Source organism: Sarcophilus harrisii, chromosome 2, assembly GCF_902635505.1.
Source record: "Sarcophilus harrisii chromosome 2, mSarHar1.11, whole genome shotgun sequence".
NCBI lineage: Eukaryota > Metazoa > Chordata > Mammalia > Dasyuromorphia > Dasyuridae > Sarcophilus > Sarcophilus harrisii.
Window position 1 is genome coordinate 199310296 of NC_045427.1, and position 12168 is coordinate 199322463.

At 35.1% G+C, this 12168-nt stretch overlaps 1 protein-coding gene across 5 annotated transcripts in view; it reads left to right on the forward strand.

Moving 5' to 3' along the window:
- The window catches only part of RASGRP3 (RAS guanyl releasing protein 3), a 137298-nt gene that overhangs the window by 87173 nt on the left and 37957 nt on the right, over nucleotides 1-12168 (forward strand). The gene's annotated exons all lie outside the window — the stretch shown is intronic.

The window sequence follows — 12168 nt, forward strand, 5'->3', positions numbered from 1 at the left end:
ATAAAAAATTAGGACTGATCAATCTTTTTTGATAATTTGGAAATGTGGGATGCTATATGGACTAACAAATGTATGAAAACTCATAAAAAGCTGAATAAGTACTTTTTTTTTTGTTACAGTAAGGGAATGTGAAAATTTTGAAGTGAACCCAAATCCTTAATTTTTTTTAAGTTCTGGCCCCTGTATCAACCATTAAATATTGAGAATCTAAAGCAACTGAATATAGAAATGTTACATTTTGGAAAATAAAATGGCATTATTATTATTGGTATGGGATTTGAGAACCAGATACTAATTCTGCTCTGAAGATAAATTAGTTATATGACCTAGAAAAAGGAATACAACCAGATCACAACCAAAACAAATCTAATGGGGGCATTTATTCTAACACTTTCATTTTACATATAAGAAAGCCCAGATCCAGGAAGCCAAACTCTGCTTGTCTTGTCCAAATCCATAATTTGACAAATAAGAAAACAGACCTAGAAATTAAATAAGTTACCCAAATCCACATGGTTAGTTAGGGACAGATTCAGGATTTGAATACAGGTCATTTGACTCCAGGACCAGTGGTTTCTTCAGATACACTGGTCTACTCACAAATCCCTTGACACATATCATATTATGAATGCTTCTATTTAGATCACCTTTCCTCTTCTCGCCATTTATATAATTCTTGTACTACTTTCTATATGTATGATTTTGGGCAATTCATTTAATCTTTCTGGCTTTCAGGTTTATCTTTTGTATAACTAGAAGAAGTAGATTAAATGTCTCTGTGACTCCTTTTAGTTTTAAAACTATTATCCTTTAATAGTAATAAGTTCAAAAGAGGGGTGGGCTGAGGGAGAAATATAATGATTTGTTTTTTAATATATTGAATTTGATCTATGGAATATCTAGTTCAAACTGTCTAATAGGAAGTTCATAAAATCCAGCTAGATCTTAAGAGATTCATAAAGGATGCATATGTAAATTTGAGTCATCTGTGTAGGAATAATATTTGAACCTATGGGGGTTGTTATGGTCATTAAGTGAAAGAATTTATATGGAAAGAAGACGACCCGGGACAGATCCTTGTGGTATTATTAAGTGGAACAGTTAGGGATATAATAAAAGTAATGAACCAGAAAAATAGACTGAGAAGGAACAATCAAACAAGTAGAAGGAATATCAGGAGAAGGGACCCTTGTCACAAAAATCCAGAAAGGGGAAATTAATTCAGGAAGAGAGAGGCATCAACAGAGTTCAGTGTTATAGAAAGGACAAAAAGAGTGAGAATTGAGAACTGGTCCTTAGATTTCTTAGATTTTTCTATCTAAGAGAGTTACACAAAATAATGAAGAGAGAAATAAGCAGAGCCAAGAGCGCAATGTATACAATAACAACAAGGTTGTTTACTAATGACTTAGAATGAAAAAGTTACTTTAACTATTATAAATTCCCAAATTAGCTGTAAAGGATGTATAAAGAAAGACAATATCAGCACTCAGAAAAAGAAAAAATAAATAGAAGTACGTATAGAATATATATATTTGTGTCAAATGTTAGCCATCTCTAGGGTGGGGGTTGAGAAAAAAAAGAACTTTGAATAATATTTTTCTTGTATATTTGAAAGGAACAAATTATGCATAATTTGCAGTTTCATATACAATCATCTTTTTTATTGCACTATGTTATGGGAATGTTTTTTTGGTTCCATCAATTAAAAATAAAATAAAAACAAAACAGAAGAGCCTGCAGCCTGCCAAACAGAAGGCTGAGAATTTGTTAGAGAAATAAAATGGTCATGTGTAATGTTCTCTTCTCTAAAATATAATCATTCTCTGGGAGCAGGTTTCTTGGGAAGCTTCTGGAGGCAGCCTTAGTTTCAATTCAGTTCAATAATCACCTCAAATGCAGCCAGCTGTTAAAGTCCAATCCTTTATTGTCTCTTCCAAAATGCCCGGTTAGCTTTCCTTGGTTCTGAGAGCTCTTGTTGCTAGTCCTTTGCCTCTGCCAGCTTCAGCCTCCAGCTCACTCTGAATCCAAAGCCTCCAGCCAGCACAATGATGGAATATCGAATGGATTTGACTCCTCCTCTGAGAGAGTGGGCTTGTGGAAGCTGTGACTTGTGAATCTCCTCCACTGAATCCTGATTTGTGAATCTCCCAACGTCTCTAGTGGCTAGTCTAGTTGTCCCGAAGCCTTATATATGATCTCTTAAAGGTGTGAACTTTAAAAGTGTGAAAGGTGTGAACTCTAACGTGTGAGCTAATGTGTGAACTCTTCCAAAGGTGTGAACTCCAAAGGTGAACCATGTACATAAGCATTATTTCTGTCAATTCTAGTGACCTAGCACCTTGTTTCAAGTTCTGGCCCATAATAGTCATGTAAAAGAGAGCAACAGAGAGAGAGAGAGAGAGAGAGAGAGAGAGAGAGAGAGAGAGAGAGAGAAAGAGAGAGAGAGAGATACACACAGAATTGGTAACTTTTGACTAGAGTACTTTCAGATGAGTGAGAAGGTTGAGAACCAGTCTGGATGGTTAAGAAGAGAGTAAGAGAAGGTGCTTTTTCAAGATTTTGGTTGAGAAATAACTGGAAGAGAGATATATGATAATAGTTAGTGGTCAATATGTTAAGAGTATCAGTTTTCATATAAACCTGCCCTGATAATGTAGAATGGGGTAGGTACAAAGCTTTGAACTGAGAGTAAATCAACTTGAACTCTTATTTCACTTCTGCTATGTAACATGTATATTCTGGTCTCATTTTCATAGGGCCAGACTAGCTTTATCTCCTTTCAGGATTCTAGGGTGTGGTAAGGGTCTGAAGTTTTATTTTTCTTTTACAGCCATAGACTATGTTCCCCTACCTTCCTTGTTGGGAGCTGTGGCCAAATCTTAGTTCTATTTAATGACTTAACACTGAGTAACTTTTACAAAGAGATATTTAATAATAAAATATATTTCCCTCCAAATGTCAGGGACACAATAGCCCCAACACCACTACCTTGTTGTGGGAGGGGTGTGGATTAGGTTCATAGCTGAGCTCTGTTCCTATATCATTGTCTCCACCAAATTCATATCCCCAAACTGGCATTAGCGCTAGATAGATGAGTCTTGGTTCAGTTTTCACTGGCATACATCCAGAAGGTCACATTTGATCATTCCAGGATCCTTTAGGAATCAATGCTGGACTGCCCTGGATTTTAACTTTTGGCTCTGAGGTTTGGTCTCTCAGTGAGGGCCACTCTACTTCTGACATCTCATGTTCTGTCATTGGTATTATAAACAAAAGAGTTGCAGAGTTTCCTCATATAGATAAAGCAAAAAACTGCCCAAAGCTCCCTTATCTAAGTTTTTGAGGACACTAAAAGTTCTTGCTATGCAGTCTATTTAAAAGTTTCCTATCAATCCCAAAGTTAGCCAGCCCGAACAAGTTACAGAATATCTATTCATCATCCTCAGAATACTAACCATGCAACTTCCCTTATATATAATAATGATTCTCTCAGAAGTGGCTCCATATTGCTCTCCATGTTTTCTGAGGAATTACCTTCATGATCCAGACCCTTCTCCTCAGTGGCTTATGTATGCACTTCATAAAAAATAACACTCTCAATTACAGTTATTTTTGGTACAATGTTATTAATTTGAATTAATGAGGATTCTATTTGCGCTTATTCTGTGCAAAGCACTGTATCAAGCTCTAGGCACCGTCTAAATATATGAATCAACCACATATTTTTATATAAAACAGCACTGGTGTTTCTAAGAACTATATAGAAAACCTTGTTGTGTTAGGAATGAAGTGATGTAACTTAAAAGTTTAAAATATCAGTCACAGGTAATATCAGCCAGCTACAAATTTTAAAATAACACATATTAGACATTCTGAAGAGGACGTATATTCACACTGATGGGTAAATAGCTTATTGAGCTGGTCATCAGAAGATCTCATTTTTTATTTCTCATTCCTATAGCTTTATTCTCTTGTTCTTTGTTACAGACTCAGAAGAAGTGGCTAGTCTGCTTTCCAAAGCTAGTCCCTCTACCTGTACCTTTGATCCAATCCTCAGTACTTTGCTCTTTGGAGAACTTATTTCTTTGATCTTCTCTCAATGGCATTCTCTTTTACATTAACTTTCTCCACCAGCTTTCCCTCAGTACTCATCCTTCTTGACCTCTAGGTTTTGACACAAGTGAACCACTCCCTTTTCATAGATACTCTGATCTTCCTAGGATTTATGACACTTCACTCTCGCTTCTCTTTCTACCTGTTCAAATACTTCTCTCCCTTCCCCCAAGTCTTTTTAGTATTAGATTTCCTGCAAAAAATCTTCAGCCTCTCGCAGGCATTGCAATATGCCTTACGTTAATATTTAATGAAATACAAAACAAAATTTATTTTTTCCAGAGGATTTTCTATCCCTAGACAAGCAATGTTAGAGTAAACAGTCAAACATTATTCTACTTTTTTGGATCATCATTTATTTGTATGTACCTTAGGATTTTTTTTTCCTGGATCCTCCCTTTCTCAAATACTCCTTCTTTGGTATTTCATCAGCTCCCATGGATTCAGTTTCATCTCTATGAAGATAAATCCCAAATGTACATATACAGGTCTCATCTACCTCATGAGTTAGAAGCCTATACCACCAATTGCCTGTTAAATAAGTCCATTTGAAAGGGTCAAGCATATTTCTCATTCTACCTGACTGAAGAATATATTGTGCCAAACCCTTTCCTCCTCCCTGCCCAATGAGCCCTTCTCCACAGTTTCCCTATTTCTGTTGAGGACATTTCCACTTTGGAGTCATTCCTGACCTTCTCCTTATTCAATAAGTTGTTTCATACTGTTGATTATACTCCCACAACATCTGTCAATCTGTCACCTCTGCTTTCACACAGCACCACCCAAGTCCACACCCTCATCATTGCTCACAGGGACTGCCTGCAATATTCTCCTACTTAGTCTCCTGTTTTCAGTATCTCCATTCTTTAATTAATGCTTTTATAACTGCAAAAGTGATATTTTTAAAGCATGGAAAAAATTTTTTGGAAGGCTATCAGGGTTAGGTACTTGCCCAAGGTGAGATAGCCAGTAAGTGTCTGAGTCTGATTTTGAATTCAGGTCCTCTAACTGCTAAGTTGGTACTCTATCCATTGTGCCACCTATCTGTTCATCCTCTATCACTTAAAGTTATTCATAATTTGTTTCTACTATCTTTCAAGAAAAATCTTATATTATTCATCATCATATATTCTATGTTCTAGCCAAACTGAGTTATTTGCATAATATCCTCTGCTTTCCTTGCAATCTGTTTCAAATGCCTGCAAGGCTATCCATTCTCATATATTCTTCAAAGAATCCCTATTTTTTCAGAGACCAGATGAATGAAATATCACCTTCCTATGGAATGTCTAATTTTTTTCCTCCCCAGTTGTTATTGCTCTCTCTTCTACCTGAAATTATTTTGAATTAGGCTGGGACCCCAGTGAGTAGCTAACTACTTCTTCCTTTGAGGTTCTAGAGTTTGGGAGAGTTCTAATAGCGCATTGTTCACAAGCCTCCCACCTGGTATGTTCACTATTCATTACTCATTAATATCAATTAGCTAGCTAGACTTAATTAGCTTTTAGTTGGTTATAAGCATTCCTAGAATTTTTTTTAGACAAACTCTTTCATAAATATACATAGAGTGGAGGAGATGTGAGATCCTGCTTAGAAGCAAATGTGGCAAGAGGGTGTTGGATGAATGTCCTTTCCTTTTTTTCATTAAATTGACATGAAATGGTATGTGTTGCCCTTTTCTAATGCTTTTTAGAGTCCTGCTGCTATTCTCTCCACTTTAAGAGGCCATGCTACCTCAAGCTACTTTTCCTCAGTATCTCCAATTTGTCATTTTGCCCAGATGCATTAGGGGTTGTCCAGTCTCTCTGATGACATGATGAATTGAAGGAGGGACATGAAACTCACTCTCATTCTCTGAGCCCCTGCATTTTGTTCTTTAGTTATAGGCAAAAGGGTCCAGCTTTTTAATGTGATCTCAAAACTTACTTTCAAAGCAATAACTGAAAGTCTTCTGCTCATATTCTTCTCTGCTATAAAATAGCTAAAAGAGTGTCTAATATTTTCAACTAACTTCAATATTTTGATATCTAATTCCTATAAGCATTTTATTTTTTGCATCTGATTTACACTTTTGAGTGATTGACTAATTTAATAACAGAACCTAGTGATTGCTTACCTCTAGTTTGTACATTTGGTGGTTCTGTAAGGCAGATTTTAGATAGTCAGGTGGGACAGTTGACAGAATGCTGATCCTAGGAAGACTTGCATTCAAGTCAACTGTGTGATCCTGGCCAAGCTATTTTACCTTTATCGGAAGAAGAGAAGACTGAAAGCATGAATAAAAGCTGTCATTAGTTATTTAAAGGGACCTGATATAGAAGAAAAAATAAATTTGTTCTGTTCAGGTAAGAAATTTAAACTATGATTAGTTAGTCAGTCTTCTTTTCTTCTGGCTAAATATCCTTAATTCTGTCAACTGATTTTTACAAAGCTTAGTCTCCAAATGGTCCACAATCTTGGTTACTTACCTGGATATGCTCCACTATGTCAATATCCTTCTTAAAATACACAAAATCCCTGATGTTGCTTGACTAGAACAAGATATAGAAGTTTTATGGCTTCTCTCATCCAGAATTCTCTGCATCTTTTAGTGCATACTAAAATTGCATTAGCTTTTGTGGATGCTACATCCCATTGTTTACATATACAAGGGTTTACATTCCACTGCTCTCTCCCAAATCTTCCAAATAAATTATCTTCTACATACTTGACAACCCCATCTTATTTATCTGATTTTTTTTGAAAGCAAGTGTGGGATGTCATACTTAACCTTATTAAATTTCATCTTATTAGATTTAGCATGTATGTCTAGCTTGTCAAGATCTTTTTGTATCTCCAGTCACCTACCATGTTAGCTGTATCTCTCAGCTTTGTTTTTTTTTTTTTTTTTTCTTGAAATCACATTTCTCTGCAACTGGGATTTTAGATTTCACAGCTTTACATATTGAAATGTTTTGAGAAAGAGATAAAAGAATAGCAAAATATGTGTATTTGTACATGATACTTATCATGTTCCCAAATGCAGACTGCATAGAGAGAAATGTACTGTGAACACCTCATCTGTTTTTCCCTTGCAAAAAAAAAAGGCCAGATGAAGATATCTTTAGCCAGAATTACGTTTTCTTTATACCCCTGAGTTGTTTTTTAAAAAATGTTTCAATTTCATAGTATAAGAAATTCTTTCAGTTTTTTATGATATTTATAGATCTTGTAGTTACTTTTACCATTCTGAGTATATGCAAATACCTGGAAAGTACCTGAATTTTTACAGTCTGGTAGAAAAAAAATAAAAAATTGGTTTACATAGAGTAAGCTTGACTACACAGTTGTCTTTTTCTCTAACTATGCCTAGGCATACATACATCTATAGATTAGAACCTAGTCAAGGTTAATACACTCAAGTCTGGGGACATGTAGCTACTGGACAACTCCTCCCAAATCTAATAAGACAATATAACAAACATAAAAAAATCTAAATAAATAAAAGGGTCTTCCCCTCCTAGATTTATTTATTTATTTATGCATTTACCCATCCATTCATTCATTTATTTGTTTATTTTGGGCTACATGAAAGAGGAAATTCTTTGCCTCATTAGCCTTAATCATTGAATGAGTACTACCTCAGTCAAACTGTTGAAGTCTAACTTAAAAAGGCCAAGGTCTCCCATCGCATCCAGGGCCATCTCCAGTCATCCTGATCTATATCTTGCCTCTGGACCCAGATGACTCTGTAGGAGAAAGTGAGCAGGTAACTTTGCACAGCTCTCTCTCACTAAAATCCAATTCACTTGCCTGTAATGGCATTATTTCTCCAATGTTTTGGTCTTCCTTGAGAATGAAGGACAAACAATAAAACAAAAAACAAACACAATAGGTTTCAAAATAACTTAAACTAAAGTCAATATCCTTAAAAATCTAGACAGCATACAGCAGCATTTGTTAACAAAACATTAAGAAAGCAGAACAAGTCATGTATTTGAACTAGACCATAGTTAGTAGTCAATAGAATTTTTAAGGAGTATAATGGATGGGAAAGAGCAACCTCAATGCTGCAAAGAAAACAAGGTACAAAAAGATAAAAAATAACTTTTAACTCACTGAAATTCATTAGAGTTATAATAGGGTTGAAATCTCTCTGATTTTCTCCAAATAGGACTGGGGGATTTGAGAGTTTTGAAGATTATTTTATCCACCTTTCCTACTATTTTACTGAGAAGTAACCACAGATTCACAGAGGGAAAGATGATTTGTCCAAAGTGACACAGATCATATGTAGTAGAGCAATGATGCTTCATAAGGCTAAATATCCACGTGAAAAGCTAAAGATGCAAACACATAATCAGAGATTTGAATATACACATATCAAAGAATTACCTGAGTATGTTTTAATTTTTAAAAAATCTTTAGTTAATTGCCAAATATTTTTGTGTCCATCATATGCAAGTCATTGCTAGGCACTGTGGAGGATAAGAAATTTGAATCATGACTTACTTTTGCTCTCCTAAAATTTACAATTTACAATTTTACATACATATATATGAATATTAATGACTGCTTAGAAATTACAGTCTGGTATTCACTATATGTGCATTGGGAGTTCAGAGATGAGAAAACTCAATTTGTATTAGAACTAGTAAAGCTTTATGAGGGAAATGGGGTTAGAAATTGAGGTGGGATTTGGAGGTGAGGAGGTGAAGAGGGAGGGTTTTCTAAGTGGGGGTTATAGTGTGAGATTAAAAAAAAAACATGTTTGTGGTCTGCTAGCTAGCCTTTTGAGGTTGTTTGCATTGGTTGAACATGTGAATTCTACTATGTTTATCCAATTTATTTTTAGAGTTGAATGTCAACAAAGTTGGGTGTGTCAATCCTGCACTGGCTGTTTCATTATTTATATATCATTCTGGCTAGAACCTCTAGGAAAGGCAAAAATACACCTATGTAGGCAATATCACCTCATTAACAGTTTGATAATTTTCAGTGGATTATAAAAACATGGGTATGAGGGTGAGACATGTGGTAAGTGGTGAAGAGGTCTGCCTGACTGGCGTGTGCCTTGAGGAGTAATGCTCTTCCACAGAGCATCCATCTTTCTTCTCCTCAGGATGAGCTTCAAATTGCTTTCAGGTCCAAGTGTATAAAGATTGCAACTCCTCTGTTTATCTTTATGTCTGATTATGTTGGTTGCTCGAACTAATTGATCCAGTTGTCATAAACTTTCCTTTCTGTCACACTTCAGTAGGCAGACCTTCCACAGTAATTTCAGTCAAGTCCAGGTTTTTCTGACCTCAATTTAAAGTTTTAAATTTATCAATTTTAATTTCTCAGACAGTAAATATCAATAGCTATAACAACTACAAGCAAAAACAAAAAGATGGACAGTTGGACAAATTTGAAAGCCAGGGCATAAAAGCCCTGGGCAGCAGGTTGTTATTTCCCATCCCACCCCCACATTAACCTCCCAATATCAGACCTACATTTTGTCTCTTTACAATTTTCATACATTTTCAGAGAAATGCATGATAAGAAGAGAAAATATGTTGATCATGTGGCAAATGTGAGGGACGACAGGTAGACAGCCCAAGTATTCCACTGCCATCTTCTTGATTAAGCTTGCAGTCCACTGAAACCTAGAGATCTTTTTCAGAAAAAACTGTTGATGCCTTCATTATACATATGAAATAAATTTTTGAACCCAAGTACAAGACATATTTACCTGAGTTCAATTTCATCTTACTAGGTATATCTCAGTACTACAGTCTGCCAAGACCTTCATATATCTGTCATAGTGTTATAACTTTCCCCCTTTTTGTGTTATCTGAAAATTGATAAATTTAACATCTATATCTTCACTCAAGTTACTTGTAAATAAAAGCACAAGGTTTCTCTCCTAATGGCCTGTAGTATATGCTCCAATGACAAACTGACTTCTATTTCCCCCTCCATCTTTCAGTACCCAAAAGTATTCTACCATGCTTCTCCACATGAATATGTGTGTTTATATCCCTCATTTGCAATGTTGCTTGTTCCTTTTACTGCTTCAGCTTTGTTTTGTTTTTTGTTTTTTTTCATCCAGAGCCATAGATTAGTTGTGGGTTTTGTTCTACTATCCATGTCTCAGTGATATGGAGTGATACAGAAGTCATGTCCTTCATACATTATAAGTTCTAATTCCTCTAGCTTATTACCAAAACTTTGAGCAAACACTTACTTGAAGCCATTGGATCTATTCTTGGCTTCTTTCTTATTGTTTCTTATGATCTTATATCTCAAATCCTCCACTATTGGAGGATACTGCTATTCTTTTTTTTTTTTTTAATGGAAGCTATTCTCAAAGTTATTTAGCTTAGCAGTTATACATTGACAATTTTCTCCCTGTTACTGCTTTTTTAGCTTACGCTCTTTTAAATTAGATATAAGGATAAGGACAGAAACTAGATCGGGTTTGATTTGTGCTTTTATTGATATGGGGGATAAACAAGTGAATTAGCACATTCTCTATAACTTACAGTTTTAGTCAGTTGTCCAGGGCATTGACAAGGTAAGGAAATTGTTCAGTTATCGAACCATTATTTATCATAATCAGATCTTTAAATTAAGTCTTTCTAGCTTTGAGGTTGGCTCTCTATTACTACTTCCTAATGCTTTTCAGACTTGCAAGACACTAGATAGATATCAGTCCTGGTTAGTTGCATTCCAACCCTAGTCAAAATCTATAATTTCTACTTTTGAAGTTATGGTTTACAAATCTAAATCCACACATCACTTTCTTGGCAATTTTCTCAGTCCTTAAATCAATCTTTTGTCTTCTGCATCTCTTGCAATGCAATTCTCTGCATTCAATGGTCAGAGGTTAGAATAATCAACCAGTGCTCCTGTGATCTTCAATTTCTTGTACAATATTTTCTTGCTTCCCTCTTGAAATGTTATTAGTTTTCACACAGATCATCAAAAGTGCATTTTTCTTATATTTATTTTTGACATATACTTGGTAAGTTCTTTATTATGTCTTAGATAGATTCCATGGGAGAAAAAGAGTCTTCTATTGTTGCTACCAGATCCAAAGATAGACACCTCTGTACCTTTGAGCAGGAATTCATCCAGGTGTACTATTTTACTCTTCTTCTGATCTTAACTGGATAATCTCTGAGGATTACTTGAGAATTTCTATAGAATCATTTTCATTCTTTGCAGGATAGGTAATTGTTTCTTCCACAGAGCATCCATCTTTTTTCTCCTCAGGAAGAGCTTCAAATTGCTTTCAGGTTCAAGTGTATAAAGATTGCAACTTCTCTGTTTATCTTTATCTTTGATTAAGTTGCTCTAATTGATCCAATTGTCATAGACTTTCCTTCCTATCACATTTCAGTAGTGGACCTTCCACAGTAATTTCAGTCATATCCAGATTTTTCTGACCTCTATTTAAGGCTTTAAGTTTATAAATTTTAATTTTTCAGACTGCAAATATCAATATCTATAACAACTATAAGCAAAAATTCTTTGGGAACCTAAATGATTTTTAAGAGTACAAAAGGTTTCTGAGACCAAAAGGTTTGAGAATTACTAGACTAGATCATTTCCCTTTTTGGAGGGCCCCGTTTATTTCCTTCTCTTCATAATCAAATGCCCAGAAAAAGTCATGATATCTTTTTCTGAAACTGCTCCAGTACCAAGTCATTATTCCTTATTCCAAACTACTCCTTTTGGAATCACTTATTTGGCACTTAGCATCCTTCTGAACCTTTCTAATTATGTGAGCATGGATAAATTGGTTTCCTTACTGGGAAAAGAAGAATAATACATCCTATTAACTTAACTGACAGCATTATTGTGAAGATAAAATAAGATGCTTTACAAACCTTAAAATGCTACATAAATGACAATTATTATTGCTATGGTGTGGCAATATGGCATAATAGGTAGAGAAGTCTTTTTAAATCCAGGAAAGCCTACTTTAAATCCTACCTCTCACATACTGGTTGTATGAAACTGGGTGAGTTACTTAACTTCTGTTCAAATCAGTTAAAGCCCCTAGGTTTGTTGTGAAGATCAAAT